A 26,205-nucleotide genomic window follows, 5' to 3' on the forward strand; every position below is an offset into this window, starting at 1 on the left:
TTTAATGTATGTGCAGATTAAGAAATTAAAAGTTTATTTTGTTCTAACGAAAAACGGGTGACCAGAAAAATCAAACCAGTAGCTTATGCATGTTAGAGTTTTGAGTGAAGGTTTGTCCCACGTCTGCGAAATCCCCTTCATCCCCTTCTCCAATGGGGCTTATAAGGAATTTGATCTTTAGATTAGTAAATTTAGGATTGGGTTGTTGGAATAAGGGTCAAGCGCTTGGGCTTGATGATTGTGTGGTTTGGGCTTAACTAAATTAATACCCTAATATAATTAATATTAATTAGGGAATTTTAATGAAAATTTCTTGATATTGTTTACTTTAACGAAAAACCACATTTTTACATTAAAAAGTCAATTCTGGTACTATTCACATTACCCTTTATTTTGTCCTTATCGTTAAAACTCAAAATTTTCAAACTCTTTTTATTAGTTTTCCTTATTAATTAATCAAGACAAGAGGAACATGGACCCCACCCCCATTGAGAGCCCCGATGCGTCCCTACATTTGGGGTTTTGTTTGGGTATTTTAGAGACTCCATTTCCTATCCATTAGAGAATGCTTGACCTCATATATAAGTTTTATACGATGGTAAGGCAGGGACGGAGCTATGAAGGGACTAGAATGGTTCTGGCCCTACCTTAACATTATTTTCATTGGAAAAGAAATTAGAGTTATGAAGGGACTAGAATGGTTTTGGGCCTACCGTAACATTATTTTCATTGGAAAAGAAATTAGAGTTATCCTTTTGCTTTTTGTAGATTTTTCATCAGATTAGGGCCCAACCAAAGGGAGAGAAAGGAAGTAGGCGAGAGAGTTGGTTCTCCTGAGTTTAAACCTTTTCACATGGTGCTACTTCTCTTAGAGTTTAAACATTTTCACTCCATTTCATCAGTACATTACGATCAGTTGTAGCGTTGTTGCAGAGCAGGGGTTGTTGGTGGTGTTGCAGCGTTTTCTTTACATCTGTAATAAGCCACTTCTAACCCGAAATCCTGACTCCGCTACTATGATAAGGACAAGTTTAGAGACAAATTGGAGATGCTCTTAGTTTTTGAAATATCAAAGGCCTTGCCGCCTTCTACCAAAAAAATTATCAAAGGCCTTGCACACATTGTTGAGAGCTCAGCTTCATTTGAGGGATTCCTCAATTAAGTATATTTAATCAATATTTTTGTAGGATCTTACACCACATTGTATTTTAACGATTTGAACCATTTTTTTTTTGGGCTTTCCCTTTCGTATTATTATTGCAAAAAAATGTATCAAATCTGAAACTAGTACTCGACCAAAAAAAAAAAAAAAACACATACACACACACACACATTATAAAGAAAGTAAACCATAAACTTTAATTATTAAGGGGCAGCCAAGAATAAACTAAGATCAAACCACCCTCAACCCTCAAAAGAGCCATATTACATGCACAAGAAAATTATAAGAAACCAACACTTTGGTACACTATTAAAGATCATACTAGATAGCCCGCAGTCGTTTCAGATAATTGTTACGCAATTTAAAGTAAGATAGCTATTTGCCTCCACTAAACCAAAAGAGAAGTCAAACTCCACAGTACGTTTCCATGGCACACTCGGATTGCTTTCCCTCTGGTGTTACAGTGAAATGAAAGTAACTGAAATGATCAAATGGCTTATAGGATAAAGGGTGTCTGTCGTCGATTAGCTCTTCCGGTGCTTGTACAGTTCCATTAGGGAATGAGAAGAGTCTCATGGATAATCTGTTTTTGTTCTGTTTCACGATCATTTGGTGAAAACAAGACGGCCTACCATTGCTCCATGCCTGCAAAGATAAAGTTCTTTAAAAAAACAGATGCCAATTAAAACTCTACATATTTCATGTCCATTCAAACCCAAAAATAACCACCATAGGATGGTAAAAGGATCGAATTTCAGATCCATATTTCACACGACATGTCTTAAGTTCCTTTTGTGGTGCTAATGAGGCTGAAATGACTTTGTGGGTCTTCGAGTCCCTAGAATGGTGGAGCCGTGGGTGTATTTGCATTAGGTGAAAACTGAATGATTTTAAATAACAATTAAATGACATGTATAAAAGTAATAAACTTAATTAATTATTTATAATTCTTGTGCGGCAAAGTTCATACAATTTTTACAATGTAGGAATTCCTGGACTGGAATTGGTCTAAACGGTTAGGTTCTTGAATTTGAGTTGACTTTTTTAGGTCAACATGATTTTTTACGGTCTATTTATGTCGCAATTAGATTTGGTTTTAGGTTACACGGTTTTTATGCTCATCCTTAACCATGTCGAAACCACTAGCTGGTCTTCTTTAAAAAAAAAAAAAAAATGAAACCTAAAAATAAAATTTAAAACTCGTTGATTAATTAATCAAGCAACCTTTTCCTTTAAGTAACAAGCTGAAATTAAGAAAGTGAGCGATTTACGTACCATAAAACCGTCGCCTGCCATGACTGCCAATGATGTGGGTGAAGGCTCAGCAACAAACCACTGACCATCCTTTCCTTTCACTTCCAAACCATTCACCTCCTTTTGTTGAAGAATGGGTATGAAGGCCTTGTCTGTGTGAGGGGGTAGTCCTACGTTGGTTTCATTCTCCGTTTGTTCTCTGTACTCAAACTATCTCAACACGTAAATTGTCGACGCCATGTGAGATTCGTAAAGCCTCTATACCCCATAAATGCCGTTGTTGTCACCTGTTTAGTCAACTCAGCCACCAGATTTGAGAAGTTATAAACTTTCTCACTAATCAAAGAAATATTAGTTAAGCATAATATATTATTCTTATACTAAAACCCAAACTCGGGTGTACTGTTCATGGACAGTAAAATGGCAAAAAAGCCCTTCGCTGCTGCTGATTCTGAGGCTTTTTTTTTTTTCTATTTTGAACATTGAATTTACAGTTTTGTCCTCCCGCCTCCTATTGGTTTGCCTTGCTCTCCAACCTCCACTTCTCGCTCTGTCTTGCTTTCTTCCAGAAAACGATCAAGTCCAGTTATTCTTTCACTCTTTTTGGTTCTCGGCTTTTGCCGTCGTTTGCCCTCTCTCGCTGTCTTCTATGTCGATCTCAGTGGTTTTGCGACTTCATCATTTTCCGGTAAGCTATTCGATTCTTGCATCTGCCAATTGTTTTTCCAAATTTGTGGATTTGGTTTTATTCAATTTTAAGTGTTAAAATCTATTGCCCTCTTTCTTTGTAGGTTTTTTTTTTGTTCAAAATCTTGAGGCTTTTACTTTTCTATTCTTCGATTATCTATTAGAATTGTTAATTTCTGCTTCTATTTGGTTGGGTTCGAAATATTTTTCTGCTCTTTTGATATGTCCTTTACAAGAAATTGTTGTTTTCGCCTCTAGAGAATTATTAATTCGGACCTAGCAATTCATATTTCTGGGTAATCAAAGCCTAATCATTTCACAAACCAAGTTTGGAATAAAAAAAATTTCTAAGGATAAGAGATTAAAAATGGAAAACTTTGAATATTATTAAAAAAAAAACCCAATAATTTTGTTCAAGAAAAATATAAAGACAGGAAAAAATCTTTACCTTCCAGAACATTGAAGTGTGTTTTCGATCAGATGAGATAATCAAATTGTTAAATCCAAATTTCTAAGCGGATCTGTGTGAATTTTGTAAGTTATTTATTTATAAGTTGAGGTCGGTGCCATTTCTTATTGTTGGCGAAGTGAATTTTATAAGGGGAGGAGTTGCAAAAGGTGGGATAGAGACGAAGGAGGGGGACCTGGGTTTTCGGTGGAGGGAGGTGTTGTTGGTGGAGCCGCTATTGATCTATGTCTTCTTGGATTTGGGTTCGTTGGGGAGTTTGGGTGTGGTGGGTGGGTGAAAATGGAGGGTTTGATTTCTGTGGAGACGTGGGTTCTAAATGTGGTGGGTGGCTGAAAATGGCGGTTTGCGGAATTAGGGGTACAAAAACAGAGGAAGGAAAGAAGAATGTGAGAGAGGGATGGGCTCAACTCATTTGGACTAATTTTTTTTCAAGTTGAGTTGGGGTTTTGTTTGGGTTTTGGGTTGTGATTTGGACTAATTTTTGCAATTTTAAAACACTAGGGTCAAACTTGCATAATGAAATGGTGGATTGGAAGGTTAGCTTGAGGTTCATAACTTTGCATATTACTGAAGAAGCTAAAAGGAGAATGATTTTATAAATATATACTAGCATTTGCCTACACACTTTGTGTGTATGAACACATTTTTTTAGAAAATGAGAAAGAGAGAGGGAGAGAGAGAGAACGTGAGGAGTGGAAGGTTTTTGTTTTTGTTTTTGGTTTTTTTTTTTTTTCTTTTTTTTAATATTAGAAGTATTTTAACATCACCTGTAGGTAAGGTTTCAATAAAAAACAATAAAATTTGGACCTATGAAATTACATTATTGCCCGTCAGTTTTTTTTTGTGTGATAGAAGACTAATTTATCTTTTCATCATCTTTTAGTTAACAAAGAGGGTTTTATTAATTTGTAGAGAGAGAGAGAGAGAGAGAGAGAGAGAGAGAGAGATATATATATATATATATATATTATATATGTGTGTGTAAGAAAAAGGAGAGTTTTTTCCTATTTAGAAGATTTCTTTTATGTGGTTGGATCGTAAGTGTAGATGGATAGTTCGGTTGTCTTCTAATTTAGTCAAATTAGGCGCTCAATCAATTTATATAATGCCATTTACTTGCCTTTTTATTTATTCTTTACCTTTTGTTATTGTGATGTAATTCGGTAAGTCATTCTTATTGGGCGGTTATATTTTTCTCTTAATTTTGTTTGACATTATTATTTAATCAAGGACAACACTGTTTATACTCAAAAACTAATTAAATAAACTGTGTAAATAATAGTTGTTTTTGTTGTAGGCATAATTTACTGAACAATTATGGAGGCCATAGAGAGAAAAGGTGCGGCAATAGTAGAGAGAAAGAGAGAGATGTGTAATTGTGGGTGTGTTCTATTTCACCCCATTGTGCCTTTATTTATAGTAGTAGGATAGGTAAAACATTTCCCTTTAGGATTACAACATTTAATAGGTAATCTACTCCTAATGGAAATATTAGAGATATTCCAAGATAAACTTGGATTTACACAATCACATTTCTAATCTAATAGGACTGCAACATTCCCCCTTGAGTGTGTAAATACTCAAGTGAATGGCGCATCAGGTCTTCAGTGATGAAGTAAGTACAGTTGATGAAGTCGTCAACACAATGAGTGAATGTGAGTCTCAAATCAATGGAAGAATGCATAAAAAGGTAAAACTCACAAAACCTCACTATGGTAAAACCCAGGTTGGGAGAAAAATCCATAGACTAAGGAAAAAAGTGAGAAGTTGCATTAAGTAAAAACTATACGTCTTGTGGACGTAAATAGAAAAGCTCACAAGGGTATGATCAGCCCATGATGGGTGTGACATCCCGTCCCGGAAATATCGAAAACGTACATGTGAAATGACTACTTTGCCCCTAGTTAGTTCTTTTACGTTATTGATTGTTTTGTGTGGTGTGGCATGTGTTGGGCCACACACACACACACTGTTACTCTCACTGTCTCTCTGTCCCTCTCCCTGTCTCTCTCCCGTGCTCCCATTTCTTCCCTTTCTCTTCGAACACGTACGGACACACCAAGAACCCATCAAACCTTAGCAGATCGAGGAAACCAAGGTCACAGTCGAGATCGTGAAGCTCGTGGGAGTCCAGTCGTACCATTTTCAGGTGAGAACTCCGTCGTTTTCACGTCGATTCGATGATGTCAGTTTTGAGTACTATTCATGCAAAAATAATTTAGCACGTTTTTGGGATTTTGAAGCTCGTAGGTGACTTGGTGAGGTCCCAAGGAGCCTCGGAGTGCTTCGTTTGAAGAGTTTTGACGTCGGAATCACTGCGTTTGGAGTTGATCGGAGTTGGGAGGTTTGGACAGGTATGATCTAGTAGTTTTTGACCCTTAAAAATAGTATGGTCGTGTTCTACTAGTTTTAGGCTTCATTTTGGTGCAAGAATCACGAAAAATGGTTGAAAAACGAGAGAGAAAACAAGGTTTTCAGGTTTCACAATTTTCCGGCGCCGGCGACGGCACCGGAGGTTCGCCGGAGAAGGAGACGGAATATTCCGTCAAGTCTGACGGAATATTCCTGACGCCGTTAACGGAATCTGTCAAAACTGACGGAATATTCCTTACGGCGTCAGTTGACGCCGTCAGCTTGCCAGGCACGTGCCTGCGCGTGGCCGGCGTGTGTGGCCGTGCCTTGGCCGGCTCGTGGGGGCGCGTGCGGCGGTGGAAAATTTTTCTAAAATTATGGGTGTGATCCTGAGGTTGTGTAGAGCACGTTGGTATATTCATTTGTCCAATTTGAGCAATGTATGAGAAGTTATTACGAGAAGTTGGTTATGTGCTTTAAAATTAACGTTTTTATAGTTGTTTCGCATATAGGTGATACGTATCCCGAGGACGAGCGTGGTCACTCGAGACAGGGGGCTACGACCCTTCCACTTACCAGTGAGTGGACTTTTGGTTTTCCGTATATACCTATATACTATATTTTTCCCAGAAATTGGTTTACATATTATTAGTTATATGCCATGTTTTTATTATTATCGTTTATGCATCATTGCATGCATTAGTAGTGGCATATATATTTATATGCATATTTGGTGCTGTGGACGCACAGGTAAGTGCCAGGTAAGTGGTATTCATGTTTCTATTCAGTAGTGGTTTGAGATGCTTAGAGAGCTCATAACCTGCACCCCGGTGTTAGTGCTCCCGCCCAGAGTAGGGCACAGTCCTTCACGTGATGTTCACCTCCCGCACCACACGCTCAGCTTGGATCCAAGTTAGGTGCACAGTCCTGTCGTACAGACCACATTAGGTGGTTCCGACTCGTAGGTGACCCGCGATTATTCGCCCAGCCTTCATGTGATCGTAGCACTATAGCGTATATATATGTTACACCCAGGCCTGTCGTACAGACCACCTTAGGTGGTTCCGACTCGTGGGCAGGTTCAGTTATTTAGTTTGAGATTTGAGCTCTAGATGCAGCCGTACAGGTCACGTTAGGTGACTCCGGCTGCCAGATTACATGTTATTGATATGATTATACCTGAGCACTTGCATATCATTATGAGGTTTCGACATGACATATTATTGAGCATGTTTGGCATATATACTTTACGTATATTTATTTTCTGGGAAGTATACAGGTTTTACGGCGAGGGGTTAGAATGTATTTGTTTAAATGGTTTTCTAAAAGCTTTGTTTTTGCCCACTCACGCTTTTGTTTTGCGCCCCTCCAGGTTCTAGTGGTCTAGCAGGTTCGGTGGTTTCCCAGAGGGCTTTTCCGGCATTTCTGACAGACACTCACCATTGTAGGGTCACCTTCGGGTGTACTGTTGTCGCATCTTTTTCTTTTGGACTGCTGTAGACTAATTGCTCTGAACTTAGCGTCTCACTTACGCTAGCACTTGTTTTTATCACTTTGTATGCTAGTTTTTAATTATTCGTACATTTTTATATTACTATTTCATTAGCTTCTGCACGTGCACATGGTTACGTCACCTCCGTGTGACGGCCAGCACGCCCTGATCTCGGTCGGGGTGTGTCAATGGGTGCCTCGTTAAAACCTAGTTAGGTAGCAAAAACCCAGTGGGAAAAATGCTCCTAATCGTAGGGAAAAATAGTACATTAAGATCAAGTGAGTATACTTCTGGATACTCCCCCCTGTGTTTGACATAACTTCCAAAATGAGAACTACAAGCATTGCATATGAATAGTTAAGCATACCAATTCCTCAAAAAAGCTTCTGGAAGGTTGACTTCGGCAGTGACGTCGTGTAGAGGTCGGCAAGGTTGTCTAGGATCCGCTTGCATGACTTCAATCTCCTGATGCTTTGCTGATGTAGATGTAGACGCAATATATCTTGGTGTTGACTTTGTTGATGTATCATGGCTTGGTCGGGTTGATACATTCGGCATAATCTTCATGGATTGTCGTTGGGACTCAACGATGGATGAAAACATAGTAAGTACTTCAAATATGCTCAACAAGAACTTCTAACCATGTCTCACTTATGGCATAGTGAAGTGAGGTGATTCTTGGAACGATTTGAAGATTTCGCAACTAAGGTCATATCGTGGACCTCCAAGATATTGCGATATCCTTAACAGTAAAGACATAACCATTTGGGGATTTTGCCTTGTGCGGGTTTGATAAGTAACATGCATCAGCATAACAAATAAGGCAAGCATCATTTCGAGGATCAGGGGGGTTGGATCCGTTCGAGATGCATTGGGATTTACCCTTATAGTACGTTCAGAGTATGTCTTTAATACCAATTCAGTGGTTGCGTGTAGGCGCAATGCTGCATCTTTACCAAGATCAACAGGGAAGGAGATGTCCTGTTTAAATCCAATGAGCTAAGTACAACGAAGCGCAAAATTGAACTTAGATATGGAATTTCGGATTCCATAACCTCTTCAAGGGTCTTATTTGCATATAACATATGGACGATCAAAGGTATACTCAAAAGTGACACCTTTAGGGTATAGTTCGACTGGTAGACCAAAATACCGTCAAAACAATGTTTCAACTTCAGGTCAAGGCATAAACGAGTTTTCCTAATATCCTTCATCTCAAATTCCATCTTCAGGTGCGAGGCAGATTTCTTAAGCTCTTCCAGAGTCTTAATAAGATTTGTGTTAACGACATAAACTGTAACTCTAGCAATTTGGAATAAGACTTCATAGTTTAACACGCAAGGGCACAATTCATATCTCTAATTGATCAAATAATCACTTAGACGCGTATACCACATCCGTCGGATTGTAAGTGAACTCCTCAAACAAGTTAAAAGGATGTTCCATGGTTTGGAACTATTTGAACCAGTCCATGTAATTCTTCGGGAACTTCCATGTCAATCTCCGTATCTATATCCCAATGAAGAAACATTAACCACATTTCATAGTGTTGCTATCAATCATAGGACATTTGATAGAAACCTTGCGCCGTAAGGCGTGCATCATATCACACTATTTAATTCATCTCATAACGCTTTCTTTCCCACTTTTAACATAACAGGGTTACCTTGGGTAATGTAGGAACGACAGGTCAAATACACACTTTGGCAAGGAATTTGACTTGGATTGTAACTTTAGTTGTCCAATCAGTTTTACATTGTCACTTAATCAATGAAACATAGTTCAATATCGTTGCTTTTCATTTATATCGGTAGCTACCATATAAGTGAAAACATCATCGATGATAATCTTATTTCAATTCCATTTAGCTCATCCAAACTAGTATACTGGACCAAGAACTTTAAGTCTCGGGAGAAATCCGGATTAATCTTATGAGATAGAAATGATTTGAGATAGCGATCGAGTTTAGATTCATTTTGTGTCATGTCTTCCCCTTCTAGGGAAGTGAATCCTATGAATCGAATGTTCTGTCGTACTCCAGGCCAAGACAAATTGATTGGTTATCCTTCGATCCACCGAATCGTCCAACAGGGGCGTCGAAACCATCCAACGGAGGCGGCACATCCTCCAGGGATGTTGACTCAACGTTAGTTAAGTACGTCTATCCTTGCAGGCATATTTGCAGCTGGTGTATGATCTTGTCACTTTAGCTAGATCAGAGGAATGCGTTTGGAGCAACGTTCTGAAAACTAGAATTCATTGCACTTGCTTATCACACTTGTGCGGTATGGGGATCGAGATGAAACATAATGGGTAACGTCCACGCAACTTCGCACCGTTCTACAGGGATGTTGACGTTTTTATCTCCCCTAACAGCGGGAAGACTGTCTCATTAAAATGACAACCCGCAAATGAGCGGTAAAGAGATCGCATGCAAGGGCTCTAAGAGAGCTAGTGTGAAGGAGAATCATGATCGACAAAAGATACACATCCTTCTTTGAGGACCCATGGTGGTATGTTGCGGCCGCGCAACTTGGCACATGGAATGCTCACCTAAATGCGTAAATACGAAAATCGTCAGGTTTGTACCCAATAACCAACTGTAACGTCATACAGGTTGGGTGGCAATGGGCCTTAAGGTAGACCAACATAACTGCATACAAGGATTATATAGCCCTAGGCAGAAACCGAAAACTTGGTATGTTTACCGAAATTCGGGCAATCATTGAAATTGCACTTTATGATCGCTAGGCGAAGCTATTTGGAGTGAACATGGGAATTCAATGTTCAATTATAAAGCCAAAATACATGCAATACTTTATCGAAAACCGTCAATGTAAACTCTCTGGCATTATCCAGTCTCCCAGACCTTAAGGGATAAGTAGGATGGTGAACCCTTAATCGGCCATGAGATTTAGCAGCAATGTGTGTGGACAAACATATGACCAGTTTGTTAATTCATCAACCAAAACCATAAGTATTTATATGGTCCGCATTTTGGTTGGATTAGTCCACATATATTCCCTTGAATCCACTGTGAAAAGAGAGTCGTGTCGTATCTTTGCGAGGAATGATATAGAATATCAATGTCCCTAGTAAGCATGCTTGGCAAAGTGTGCTTGTAAGCACAATATCCTTACTTCAGATAAGGAGATGCGTTGTAGTATCATTGTTCGACCTAAGTGTCCCAAAAGGTCATGCCAAAGCAAGTAAACTGCTCAATCACCAGGCTCCAAGCCGGCCACATGTGGTGTATTCCCAGTTGGGAGACAACTCATTGGCCCCAAATCAAAGCTTCAGGCTCATTCTTGGAGGTGATGCAAAGATATTTCACTCTATTTTCTTCAGTAGTTTCATTTATGATCATTGTCATCTCAAATATCCTTAAAAACTCAACGTCAAGGAGAATTTAAGGTCCCTTAAATGGTAATTTAGTACCATTCATACAACGAAGAGCGTGGCAATGCTCTTAATTAGGTTGGATAGACCTGAAATCGTTGTTAGAGATGTGATTTAGGTGTAAAGTTAGTACGCGTAGTACGCATTCATCCAGACAACTAACTTTCCCACATTCCTACCTAATCACGTGTTTAATTGAATTGGTCACATGTATTAAGAAACATGATTCAATTAACTCATATTCGAGGACGGTATCAATAAGATTATCCATAAGTAAAATATACACCAAGCTTGAATCCAAGAACATGGAAAAATGTTCACAAAGTAAATGGTTTGCTAAGGGGATTTGGCCAACAAGGTCATCCATGTCAAAATTCTGCTTTTCCAACAATGTTTGGTGGAGCAAAATTAGTCTCACGTATTGACTACTAGAATGGTACTCCTTAACAACATTGGAAGGGGCACGAACATGTGCATAACCAATGATCTATTCCATCAAGACGGAAGTAGATTCTGTAGGGTTAAGGTTTAGGAATACTATCCTTATTCTTGAAGTTTTAGGTCTTAGGTAACAAGGATCACGCTTCGAGCATGATGCCACACCTTGGCAGGCCCTGATTATATGTTTGTGGTAGTAATCAGATCCAAGAATTTGGTAAACTTCCACTTTCTACACTATTGCTTCAGAAGCTTAGAAACAAGGAAGGACGAGAAAAGTATTCTCTAGTCAAAATTTGATCGGATGTATAAACTTTATAATTGTAGTCATTTATGGACGTAATCATGGTGTGCTTTAGGCAATGCCTTTCATGATGAGACAGTCCGTAGGAGCCATGGAATCCTCGATCAGGAGGTATTTCCATTTGTAATGCTTCAGGCACAAGTTTTTGAATGAAGATCATAGAGAAGGCTTATTCAGCTCTTCCTTGCCATTGTTGGCTACAATGGTTTCTCAGCTTCTTGATAATCAAGTGGAGATTCACGTCTTGTACCCACATAAAGTGGTTTCTAATAGAAACATCCAAATCAGGGAAATCGAACTTGTGACAATTCAACAATCCATTGAATTGGAGGCAATAAATCATCCATAAGCATCAAAATTAGAACATTCAGGTTCTAAAACATGGTTTTTATGAAAAATTCAGGTTTTCATGGGTGTATTGTTTTACGAAAACTTCGGGTTTCAAAGGCATTAAATTTGAAACTACAAGTTCAATTTAGTTTATGAACGTTTAGTTCATAAAAGAGAGGTTCTTGCAAGAAACACAGAATGCAATATACAACTAAGTGTAGTGGATTTGAGGTTCTTCAGGAACTCAAGTGTGAGAGTTTCGTTATTACGAATGTATGCCAACGGTTCAAAGTATAAAAATAAATTATTGAATCGTTAATGTCCAAAAGTGATCTTCATGTCAATAATTTTGGATTCATTATCAGATTAATGGACTGCATGTCACTTTTACTTAATTCAATAGATCGGGACTATTCAGGGTCGATCATAGAAGCAAAAATAATTATAACATTCGGGTTAAAATTATTTAATCAAAAAAAAGAATGCAACCCAACACATTTCGGTTGGCTGCAATGCACGGCCCTGCAAAAATTGTAGGCCTTTAGGCTCGTGTCAGTTGCATTGGTCAGCCCATATATGAATTCAAGCTGCAGGCTTTGCAGCAAAGGACTACAAGCCCATGCAACGTAGCGGGCCAGGGAAAAAGACAAAGCCCAGCAGCGCTAGGCTTGCTGGCAGGGGCACGAAAGAAGCCCATAGGTTGTCAATTTTGGGAGTCACGCGAGAGGAGGCCCGACTGTCGCTAGCTTTGATGTTGGGCCAAGAAGCAAAAGCTTTAATAAGGCTGAGATGGGTCAAGGCACGGATTAAGGCTGTAGGCCCAATCGTGTGGAACCCAGGTCATGGCCTAGCACAAAAAATTTCTCATTCTTTTTTTTTTTTTACCGAAATTTCTAGGGTTTGAAAAACCCTAATTGCTTCTAATTTATTTTGATTCTTTGACTCACAAATTCCACATAACATAATTGTGTAATGCATGAAACAAATATATATATATATATATTGACAAATATATGAACATATACAATATATATATCGGAAGGAAAATATAAACATAGATGGGTTCATGCATCATGGGGAATGTTTTCATGCTTCATGGTTGTTTCAAATATCTTACTTTATTTTAAGCGTACCTGATTGGCAGAAAACAACAAAAGCCTTTGAATTTGTAGAAGATCCTTCTTATAAAGCCGGAATTGCATCTCCAATGCATTGTATCTCGTTCAACACAAAAAAATTAAATTGAATCAATAGAATGTAGATCAATTCAATAAAATAATTAAATTAATCATGAAAAGAATGATTAAAATGTAGTACTCCCCTGATGGAAGAATAAACTCTCTTTAGCGCAGCGTCAAGGGCGTGCTGATAACGTGTTGTAGGCATAATTTACTGAACAATTATGGAGGCCATAGAAAGAGAAGGTGCGGCAATAGTAGAGAGAAAGAGAGAAATGTGTAATTATGGGTGTTCTATTCCACCCCATTGTGCCTTTATTTATAGTAGTAGCATAGGTAAAACCTTTCCCCTTAGGATTACAACATTTAATAGGTAATCTATTCCTAATAGGAATATAAGAGATATTCCAAGATATACTAGGATTTACACAATCACATTCCTAATCTAATAGGACTGCAACAGTTTTTAATTTAAGAGCGGTGGGTTGCAAGGTAGATATAAAATGTTAAGGTGGGATAAAATTGAAGTGGCAAGGGTAGGAAAAAGATTTATAATTTGTGGTAGAAAAACAAAAGAAAGATAGAAAAGTGTAAGACAAGAATGGATTGACCTCATCTGGATTTTTTTTTTTTTTTTTTTTTTAAGTTGATTCAGGACTTACATGGTAATTTGTGTTGTGTTTAAGGAATTTTGTGTATTATGATCTGTAAGTTTTATTACTCTTCGTTTTTTTTTTTTTTTTTTTTTTTTCATCTGTTTGTTTTGCAGGTTGTCTTTGTGTTAGAATTGCAACAGTTTATGCAACTTTTCAATCTTTAAACTGTTTCAGGGTAAGATTTAGATAACAAAATAGTTGGCTGAAAACTTGAAAGAATGTGTTGGCTTTATTTTTGCTGAACCAATTTGAAAGCTGTGTGTAGGTCAATAGTTTGTATGTTTTTTCAAGTTTTAAACAAGTGTTTGTTTTCTTTTTTGTTAACTAATTTGAAAGCTGTGCATAGACGGTCCACTGTGGCCACATCTCTTGATAAAACATATCCATCGAATTGGAAATATCAAATTGTCAAAAATGAACCAAATTGGTTTATAATAGCAAAATGTTTTCCAAAATAGTAGAATGTGAACAAATATATAATAAAGAGCAAGTAGAAAAACGATACTTACCAATATTGACAATGGATTGTTTGGAGAGAATGTTATACACAGTATTTTCATAGAAGCTTTAATGAAACACTTCCAGTATTGTTAACTTTTACTGAAAATGACATTTTTATCTTAAGAAGTCACTCCTGATACTATTCACTTACACCTTTATTTTGTCATTTTCATTAAAACTAAAGTTTTTGAGGACTTTTTGTTAGTTTTGTATCTTGAATTTTGTAATAGGGATAGATAAAGATGTGATTGTCCTATATATATTTTGGTAAATCATTTTTGTTATATCCTTCTGTTATCATGCTTGCTCTGGATTCTACAAGTTTTTTTAAAGTTTAATTGGTTGCTGAAAAAAAAAAAAACTGTGAAATGAAGGGTTTCAGAGTTTGATCATTTGTGTCTTAAATTTGATAAGGTTTCTTTCCCCTATATAATTTTGATTGGTACTTATAGATTTTCATCATAAATTATTGTGTTCTCTTGCAAAGAAATTCATTTTTTACGCTTATGTAAACTTCACTACATAACTCAATTTCAATTAGAGAAAGAGGAAGAGAAGAACTGGATTCAGCTAGCAATAAAGCAATTGGAAGCAAATAGAGTTCTTTGATTAATAAACTCATAGAGTTAAAAATTGTCTTACCTCCAAAAACTGAATACATCTCCCGCTTCTAGCAAACTTATAGGGAACTTTGTTATCACATGTTTGAAATCATCTATATAGGTCGATAAACTTTTAATAACACATGATTGATATTGGTATATAGACCCAACATCTTTAGCTAATGTTATAGTTTTAAACATAAAAATTGATTGTACATATCAGTTTTAAATCTTTCAACCATGTCATTCAACAGATACTACAAACTGCCATATTTTTTAAACTCCGTGCAAAGGAATTTACATACAACCCAATGGTCCAAATTTTCTATCTTTTCTACAACAATTACCCGTAAGCATCCATATCCATTTCAAATTTTGATCCCTTAGATCAATTTTTTAACCCTTAAATATTGACATTGCTTAATTTAGTTGTAATTTAAAGTTCTGATATTTTCAGTTTTTGTTATTTCCTTCACAAAACAGCTTTGATCTTCCACAGGACTACTTTGTCCGGCTTCCAAAAGATCTTCGTCTCGATGTGAGTAGGTTTTTTCGATCTGTATGAATTCCCCAACCATCTGTTATGCCTATATGTTTGTTCCTTGCTATAAATATGATGAACACATATACATATTTGTACAACTTTTTATAAATTTTACACACTTTTAAAACCCGCAGCAACGTACAGGCACAATTACTAGTATGTACTAAAAAATGGTGAGTATACTAATTCTCTCCCGAAAAAGTCATAGAAATTTAGATTAGTGAGTCATTAAACCATTAAAAAAATTACCGAAATTCGTCATTTTCTGTAGGCCACATCATATTTGTGAATTTTTCAACTCCTTCGGGAGTTGTCGCGTAATCGACTCCCAAAAGATTCGTAAAGTGGAAGGAAAAGAATGTTGGCCAATGTAGCTGTGGTAAGGCTTGTCATTAGGAATGGGCAACTTATTTAGGGTATAAATGATTGCGGTTACCCATTCATTTAAAATTCACTATTACAGTTATGAGTAGGGTTGGTTCGGGTTGTGATCTCGAACCAAAACCCAAAGCCCGAATCCCAAACCGACTCTTCGAGATAGGATTCAAAAACCCGAAACTGTACCAGAATTTTGATATTCCCGAATTTCGGGAATCCCGAAATTGTTTCGGTTTTTCGGTTCGAGATCAGGAATGAATGCAGTCAGAAGATGTCAACCTAATTTTAGGAAAATCGAATGAATGTAGTCCCCCAAATAACAAATTTCCAGTCCCCTACTCCCAAATTTGTGACATCCCATCAAAAATCAAACAGTCAAGGATCGAAGAAGTCGTCGATCAAAATTCAAAAGCAGAAAAATACAAAGAAATCAAGCAAGCAGTAACTGAAATTAGGGGATTTTCAAAACAAAAATCCTAATTTTAATTCTAAATCCCCAAATTGAAAGTTCAAAACCCTAATCCTCAATTTCAGAATCCAAATCCAAATCAAGGTATAATAATTTCATGAAGTTTGGCACCTTCAGATTGGAGAAGCTTCGATTTGGAGGTTGTTGGGGGTGGAACCGTGGAAGTTTAGATTTGGGATATGGTGTAGTGGTCGATGACTCGATGGACGACGTGTTGAGTTTGTGACAAAGGGAGGAGGATGAGGAGAGCAGAGAGGGCAGAGACGATTCGAGGAATTAGAGAGAGTGTTGAGTCCGAGGCTGTTAGCATAGCAGAGGAGGAGATGAGAAAGTGTAGAGAGATCCAAGAGGTTAGAGAGAGAGGTCATTTGAGAGATAAGAGAGAGTGTGAGGTATTTTAGCCAACGGTTGAGATTTAATCTCAACCGAATCCAACGCTTATGGTTTATTCAAGTATATATAATAGATAAATATATATATATATATATATATATATGTATGTATATATCGGTTCGGGATTACCGAACATTTGACAACCCATTCCCAAATCCCATACCGCAGTCTCAGGATTATTTCGGCATGGGTTACCAAACCTTTCAGGATTTTTTCGGTTGGGTTCGGGTAATTTGGGATTTTTTTTTCCAACCCCAGTGATGGGTTAAAAAATTAAACATTTATGTGTATAAATCATTTATCCGTAAAAATTTAAATAATTAATAATGGATATTACTAGTGATAATAAACGTATACCCATTTAACTGATTATTTTAATATATGTGCAGAAGTTAAAAGTTTATTTTGTTCTAACGAAAAATAGGTGACCAGAAAAATCAAACAAGCAACTTATGCATGTTAGAGTTTTGACTGAATGTTTGTAAGTCCCCTTCTCCAATGGGGCTTATAAGGAATTTTCCCTTTAGATTAGTAAAGGGTAAATTACATTTTACCTTCTCAAGTTTGGAGTCGATTGCAACTTCTTGTAAAATCTTTAAAACATTTCAATTTCATACATTTACTTATCATTTTATTTCAATTACATACATCCGTTAGAAAATTTGTTAAGTAAACCGTTAAGTGATAACGTGGCAAATATGGATCCACATTTATGCTGACGTGGCTACCAAATTTGTGCCACGTGGCAAAAAGAAATTATACCTTTAAAATATAATAATTTACCCTTCAAAAGGAAAAAAATAAAACCCGATGCCCACCTTCTCCCTCTCCTCCACTTTCTTCACCTCCCCTCCCATCCAAAAAACCCGCCTCCTCGAGCCGGCCCAAGCTATAGTAAATCGCCACCAACACATGCAAGCTCATGGTTAGGTCCAGGCTCGGCTCGCCGTCCACCTCGCACCGCTCGAACAACTTGGACGTCCGGACTGCGTAGTCCAACACCTTGTTTGGACCCTCATCGGAGGCAATTGTGTCCCGGGCCAGCTTAAGCAGAAACGGGCCGAGATCCGAGTTGTCTAAGGAGGCATCGGCGAAAATAGGATCCAGGGAAGTGGGTTGGGGGCTTTTGGATCAGGCGAGCGAAGGTTTGGATCGGTACGGGGATCGGAACGATGGTTTTTTAGTGTGGGGGGAAGGGGTTTTGGAAACCGGGGCGGGTTCAAATTGTTGGGGCTAAGGATCCAAGACCACGATTCGGGGCGTGGCAGAGTTAGGTAGGGTTTTGACAGAGACTAAACCCGACATCCTCACTGAAGAAGAAGATAGTGAAGGAGAGTCACGCATCCTCACTAAAGAAGATAGTGGAGGAGAGGGAGAAGGTGGGTATCAGGTTTTTTTTTATTTTTTATTTTAAGGGTAAATTATTATATTTTAAATGCATAAAATTTATTTTGTGCCACATGGCACAAAATTGGCAGCCACGTCAACACAAATGTGGATCATATATTTACCACGTCATCACTTAACGGTTTACTTAACAGATTTTCTAACAGATGTATGAAATTGAAATAAAATGATAAGTAAATGTATGAAATTGAAATGTTTTAAAGATGTTGTAAAAAGTTGCAATCGACCCAAACCTAAAGGGGTAAAATATAATTTACCCATTAGTAAATTTAGGATTGGGTTGTTGGAATAAGGGCCAAGTGATTGGGCTTGATGGTTGTGTGGTTTTTGGGCTTGCCTAAACTAATATCCTAATATAATTAATATTAATTAATTAATACAAGGGTCTCGAGCATTGGAAGTTAAAATAATCAAAGTTCATTAAAAATGTTTTGATTAAGAGACGCAACTGGTGAAAGGAAAAAAAAACAAAAAAAAAAAAAAAGAGACACAACTGGTGGAGAGAGTTGTGTGCTATCATATATGGAAGTTAATTTTTTTCTTTTTTTTTTTTCGAGAGACAATGGCGGATATTATTTAATCATTAAGAAAACATACAATCATGAATGAGGACATCTTGAGAAAATCCGGAGGCTCGTCAAACTAAAGACTAGTAAAATTAGATGTTAAAACCAACTTGGTCATTCTATGCGCCGCAAAATTGACGGATTTAAGAACATGACTAACTCTAGAAGAGTCAAATTCCCTTAGGCTAGTTTTGATATCCTCGAGCGGTAATCTGGTGGCAGAAGATCCATAATTAAGAATGGCAATAGCTTGAACTACTTGCAATGCATCAGACTCCTAGATGACATGCTGCCAGTTACGTTGAATAGCCAGAAGAAGACCTTCCCAAGCAGCTAATAGCTCAACTGTCAAGGGATTAGTCGCGTGAGGAATTTTGCGAGCGAAACCTCCAGCATAACTACCAACTTCGTCGCAAAACACCACACCAATGCCCCCGGAATATGAAGTTGCACAATAAGTACCATCTACATTTATCTTTATCCATTGCAAGGGGGGAGGGATCCACCGTGAGGGGGAAAGCAATGGACAAGAGAGAGAGGTGGGTTGCGCATTAAGAAAAGCTGCCAGGTAGAGTCCAGCAAGTTTACTCACCATAGCAGGGCTCTCTTGTTTATTATCCTATAGTCTGGAGTTATTCGCACGCTAAATGGAGTGAATAAGAATGAGGAGGAGATCAAACTGACCAGGAAGAGGGCAGCAGCGCGGTGACAGAGCCCCTCCAAGAATGAGGAGGATCAAGTTGAGGACTTCTTGAGGATTCCTTGCAACGGGACAGAGACTAGAGAGTCAAGACAGGTTAGATTTGAAGCTAACAGACCATGCCCAACACGACAAGGGGCAATTTTATTAATTCCAGGCCTTTGTGGATCCTTTGATTACGTAGTTCAGCTGATAATCAGGCTGCCGTCGTTCCCGCGGGAGGAGTGAACCAACCAATAGTGTTCGTGAATGGACCTATCTCTCCTTCCCCAATCACCCGTTTTGATAGCTTTTGCCCCATGCTGGCTTGAAAGATTTCATCGATTTAGATAGGTTCAGTACAGAAGGTGCCCCTTTCGATCGAGGTTCATCGACCTTTTTAGGATTCTTATGAGCGGGAATTGCTATTTTTAAAGCTTTTGCACGTAGGGAGAGATGAAAACTTTTTCATCGATATCCTGCTTGTGACTCCTAAAAGTAAGCTAAAATTGGGTGCTGCACTGCTTGGGCCAGGTTCGATATTCGAGGCAAAAAATATGGCTCTTACAAATGGCACCAGTTAAAAACATGTACCACCGACTCCGGAGAGGAACTACATAAGACACATGTATCCACCGCAACACCCTTTTTAGCCAAATTAGAACGGGTGGGAAGTATATCCAGGGAAGCCCGCCAAACACACAACTTAACTTTATTCGCGACTTCGGCTTTCCAAATGACATTCCAAGAAGAAAAGCTCGAAGAGCCCACATTTGAGGACGAGGGTCGATCACTTAGAGAACGAGCACTTTATAAGCACTTTTAAAAAGAAATGTCTTTTGGAATCATAACCAAACCAACTGATCATGAGGCAATCTTTCACTTAACCGGATAGAGAGAATCAAGGATGGCTCGCTAGGTGGGAAGAGAGCTGCAATCAGATCTTGATCCCAACATGCCAAGGAAGGTAATATTAGTGAAGAGACAAGTTCAATGTCACAGTTGGCAGGGGGGAACGAGAAGGGGCGGAATAGATGAGGACGATCCAACCACCTTTCTTTCCAAATACGGATCGAAGAACCATCACCAACCTGCCATCGAGACCCTCGCTCCAAAACAAGTCGAGCTTCCATAATTCCACGCCAGCACGCCGAAGGATTGGTTCCTAGAGAAGCATCCCAGAAGGTGTTATGGGGAAAATACATTACTTTAAGCAACCGAGAAGCAAGTGAATCAGGATTGTGCAGGAGTCGTCATCCCTATTTTGCAAGAAGAACGAGGTTGAACTCATACAGGGAACAGAAACCCAGACCACTTTCGCATTTCGGATTACAGACTCCCACGATAGCCAATGAATGCACGTAGAGTCGTCAGTATTCCCTATGGAAGTTAAAAATTATTTAAAGTTCATTAATTTTTATCTTGGATTAAGTTTTTAATTAATATTACAAATGTTTTGATTAAGAGACACAACTGGTGGAAAGAGTTGTGTACTATCAGATATGGAAGTTAAAATTAATCAAAGTTCATTTGGATTAGAACTCTCGGTAGAAAGAGATTTCACTAACAAAAAAGTTTTCAATGCTGCCATATATCCCTTCATTTTCCAAATATTTTTACAAATATGTGTTTTTTTTTTTTTCCCAAAATAGAGGTGCGCTTTTTTGGAATTGCCATTAAAAAGTTATAATAAGTTTTTCAGTTGGATGTGAAAGACATCTTTTGTTCAAAATCAATTGTCCTTTACTAGATCTTTAGATTGATTAGAGGATCCTTTCAATTCGCTAGAATCCGTTACTTGAACAAAGCTAGATCTTGTGGAATCATATTGATATTTGATGATGCATTCTATACCTAGCTAAAAAACCGATCATTATTTCACAACCGCACTTTGTCTAACCAATTGCCTGTTGATATGTTCCTCAAAAAAATATGATCCCTGCGGATTCTTCCTTCAATTGGGGTTTTTGGTACATACAAGTACTTTTGTTGGAACTTTGATATATAAGTAATGGAATGTTTAGAGTATCCCCATTTCCCGATAAAATGATCTTGTCAATATCAGTATAAATGACCTTTCTCTCATGATTGGCTATAGCAGTCATTCTGAAATCTAAAGCCACTTGGCATTTCAATCCTATTCCAACAATGCACTCGGTAGCATCACGAGGTGCATTTAGTTATCTTACATGAGACTCGGGATATTCCTCACTCCGTGGCACCTTTGGCTTACCTCTGGTTGTCTCACGATCCCTTATATAGCCTATCCCTTATCAGTTCCTTGACCAACCCCAGGTCCAATAGAAGTAAGCCCGACAGCTAACCGAGCAGCAATAACGAAAGTGATAGAAATCAGTATATTCATGTTAAGTTCCTCGCATCCAAAAAGAAAAAAAAAAAAAAAAAAAAAAAAAAAAGATTTACTATTGAACTAGGACCAAGATTAAAATATAAAAAAATAAAAAAATCCTTCTATCGAGAAGGCCTGCTCTTCTTTTATTGAAATAAGTGTCAATGGTCTGATTCAAAAATAAATAAGCTTATATAAAAAAGACAATATAAGGATTCCCAAAGAAGCTATGCTAACTTAAAAAATTGCCTTTGTGATAAATTCATACAAATCAATTGAATGTTGAGGTGCAACAGCTGATTGGACATCTAGGGGTAAAACACTGTTTTGAAGCGGGCCACGAAAGCAGTACCAAATCAAGGCAAACTCTAAATACTAGATATGACCTCAAAATAACAGGGGTCAAAAGAGGACCCATATGAGGTGAAAATCTCAGGATTCTATAGAGTGGCCGTAAATGTGAGTTGTGATAGAAATGTCTTGTTTATCTGGACGAATAGGCAGAATGGCTATCGTAATTCCCAAAAAAAATCACAACTTTCAGTATTAAAATTTTTAAAATAGTAAAACCAAAACAAGTGGCACAATATGTGACTCGCCCAAAACAATATCTTAGGGCATGTAGTATGTCGTTGGACAACAACTAAGTTGTTTCCCAGAGTGCAAAGAACCAACCAAACTAACCTAACAGATAAATTAGGAATACATAACCAAAAATAGCAATTGGACTGGAGAACGCGATTGCATTATAAGGTCGCAATTGAACAAATTTTAATATATTTCACTTACTAAATTGTATAGAAATGTATTCATTTCGTATGTATTGACTCCATTTATGATACTATCGAAGTGAAACAAGGGATCTAAAGAACAACCGAGGCTAAAATATATTAAATGATAAACCTTACATATAACAAAAATATTAGTTCGAATACTTTAATTGGAGTACAAAATATTAAATTTCAGTATTAATTAAGAAATTTAATAACAAAAAATTATCAAATCCTTCCTAAAATCATGCAAAAATTAATACCGAATAACCGTATTTTATTTGTATATATTGGTACATTTTAAATTCAAAAAGGGTACATTTTATTTCAAAATATGGGCAAAAAGTGAATGGATTTTACATTAAGAAAATTGGTACATTTACATATATATATATATATATATATATATATAACAAATTGGTACATTTTTTAATTAACAATGGGAACATCATACATAAATTATGTGTAGAAGATTACAAAAATAAAAGTACAAATAAAAGTTTAGAAATATGGGCCAAAAAAATAAATATACAGGTACAAATTAAATTTAAAAAGAAAATTGGTACATATTAAAAAATGGTTACAAATTGACAATGGGTATAAATAAAAATAGAAATATATGATACAAAATTCATAAATATAAATATAAATATGTAACGGTTCTAACACTAAATCGATCTACTTGGAAATGGTTAAACAATTTTTAATTATAAAATAAGCTGACATGTAAATTTTTTTTATTATTGAAATAATGACTTGGATAAATATCAAAGGACCTTGATAAAAAATTAAAAAGAAATAAATGAAGTAGAAAAATCAGGAATAAAATCCTAATTTCACCTTGACAAAAACAAAACAGCGGAGGAGGGAGATGTTTACTAGTGGACCTTCCTTTACTATTGTTTATTCACATCATTGATCTTTCATTTTTTTTTTTTTTTTTATCTTTGAATAAAACTATATGCATTAATAAAAAAATTCACATTGAATCATATATTACACAGTGAATATGATGAGTAAAGTTGTAGCAAATAGCACGAAGATTTTTCATATCTATTTTCCTTAGTTGGCAATGTCATTCTGTTTTGTTTCCCTATTTTCTTGTTCAGTGGTGAGAAGTTAAAACTTACTTGCTCCTTTTGTTTCCTCTTGAATAAACATATTGCTTGCATTTTTTTTGCTCTTATCTTTTGATGTCTCAACATTGCTTAGTTTCTTAGCCTTTGAAATATCAAAGGCCTTACACACATATTGTTGAGAGCTCACCTTCAATTGTGTGATTCCTCAATTAAGTATATTTAAATGACCACACCACATTATATTTTAACGTTTTGCACTGTTTAATTTTTAGTGCTTCCTCTAGATATTATCATTAGTAAAAATTCATTCAAATCCGAAATCAGTATTCAAGCATGATGAAAGGGATTGCAAATTCATATTAAAAAAACACATTATAAAGAAAGTAAACCATAAACCTTATTTATTCAATGGAAGCCAAGAAGAAACTAAGATCAACAACCCTCAAAAGAGCCATATTACATGCACAACCAACACTTAGGTACATAATTGAAGATCATACTAGCTAGCCTGCGGGCGTTTCAGAGAATTATTATGCAATATAAAGTAAGATAGCCATTGCCCCCCTCCCTCCTAAACCAAAAGAGATCTCAAACTCCACGATAGCACACTCGGATTGCATTGCCTCTGGTGTTTCAACGAAGTGAAGGTAACTGACATGATCAAATGGTTTATAGGATAAGGGGTGTTTGTCGTCGATCAGCTCTTCTGGAACTTGTACAGTTAAGGAATGACAAGAGTCCCATGGATAATCTGGTTTTGTTCAGTTTCATGACCACTTGGTGAAAACAAGACTGCACTCTGCCATTGCACCATGCCAGCAAAGACAAAGTTACTTAAAAAATGGAAAATAATTAAACTCTCTATATTTCATGTCCATCCAATTAATCAAAAGATAAAATAAAAATTTGAAACTCTATAATTAATTAATCATACACCCTTTTCCTTTTACTAACAAGTTGAAATTAAGAAAGTGAGTTATATACGTACCATGAAAGTGTCGCCTGCCATAACTATAAATGATGTGCGTGAAGGCTCCGCACAAACCACTGACCATCCTTTGTTTTCACTTCCAAACCATTCACCTCCTTTTGGTGAAGAATGGATATGAAGGTCTTGTCCGTGTGAGGAGTCGTCCCACTTTGGTTTCATTCTCCGTCTGTTCTTTATACTTAAAGCATCTGAGCAGGTAATTTGTTGACTCCATGTGAGATTCGTAAAGCCTCTCTACCCCATAAACATCAAACACCATTTTTGTCACCAGTTTAGTCAGCTCAGCCACCAGATTTGAGAAGGTATAAGCTTTTTCACTACTCAAAGAAATAACACAGTATTAGCAAGGCATAATATATACGTACCAAAAAAATGGTGAGTATACTACATTATATCCTGAAAAAAAGTTACAGAAATTTAGATTAGGTCATTAAACCAATAAAAACATACCAAAATTAGTCATTTCCTGCAGGCCACATCATATTTGTGAATTTTTCTACTCCTTCAGGAGTTGTTGCGTAATCGACTCCCAAGGATTTGTAGAGAGGAAGGAAAGAATATTGGCTAACATGGCTGGGATCACTGTTCTTCTGGCATTTGGTTTCAACTGGAAGATCAAATAGACCTTTAATCACAGAAAACATGTCGTTGTGAAGGCCCAAAGGTACTCCGTGGTAAGTGGCTTCAAAGCAGCCAGAGTCTTCAACTGCTTAATTGCTGGACTTGTTTGCATGTCGACTTCCATGCCTCAGTTCCAGGGTTCAAATTTTCAACATTGGTTAAATCTACAACAGGAAGCTTGGCCTCACGTTCTGAACCCATGATAAGTATCCCTCTCTTGAACTGTATATTTTAGCTAGTTCTTGGAAATAAAAGTAACTATCTTACCAAGTTTTGGGGAATTGGTGCACTGATATGCATGGTAACGAAAAGATTATATATAGCAACAATTTAGACAAAGTTTTTTTACCAACAGAATGATAAATCTAGTTAATCCAACGCCCTTCACGTATGATAATGTTATCATCGCTATCCAATATTGACTGAAGATCCTTTTTGCATTATTAGCTTGCCACTAATGTAAAAATAATGCAAGAGAGATGTAAAATACCACATGGTCCGATTTTTGTTTCTTTTTTTCTCTAGGTCCTTGTTCCGTCCTTTAGTATTTAGTTTTCTTTGTTTTTGTGTGTGGTTGTTTCTTCCATATCAAATTAATATATCTTTAATTTCAAGGTTCTTTAATTTCACTATGGTAGTTCACTACTTTGTCGAAGTTCTGATTCTAAAGTTTTTAGTTACAATTAGTGCTGATAGACGTTATTTCCTGTCATCATTAGTTACAAGTTAGGGGGGAAAAACACCGGAACTCTACACACGATCTCAACAGGATGCATGGCTAAAGATCGAAACAGGGATGAGCCAGGAAGAGCGATATCCACAGGGGCAGAGAAACAGTACAGATCAGTAAAGAAATTAGGGGGAAAAACAGTAGAAGCTAAGAAAAGAGAAGAGGAAGAAAGAAAGGGGGAAAGGCAACCGACCCGTCGGCAGCTAGGGTCGGAGCCACCAGATTTGCTCAAAATTAAAATCCTCATACTAAAAGTGAGAAGATCTCAACATAGAGAGAAAGACTCTCATTCGGAGAGAACTTTTTTTACCAACAAAAATATGACATTTTGAAGCTTTGGAAGAAATAGTTTCATTTCTTGATTCGAGTTCATATTGGAAGTGCCTAAAACCGTACCTAGTTTT

The 26,205-nt window shown here is 37.1% G+C and overlaps 1 pseudogene; it reads right to left on the reverse strand.

The window, feature by feature from the left end:
- Nucleotides 1-1,567: 1,567 nt before the first annotated feature.
- Nucleotides 1,568-25,567, reverse strand: LOC137732893 (deoxypodophyllotoxin synthase-like; annotated as a pseudogene).
- Nucleotides 25,568-26,205: the final 638 nt, after the last annotated feature.

The sequence above is a fragment of the Pyrus communis genome, chromosome 15, assembly GCF_041283825.1.
Source record: "Pyrus communis isolate YQ-2024b chromosome 15, ASM4128382v1, whole genome shotgun sequence".
Taxonomy (NCBI): Eukaryota; Viridiplantae; Streptophyta; class Magnoliopsida; order Rosales; family Rosaceae; genus Pyrus; species Pyrus communis.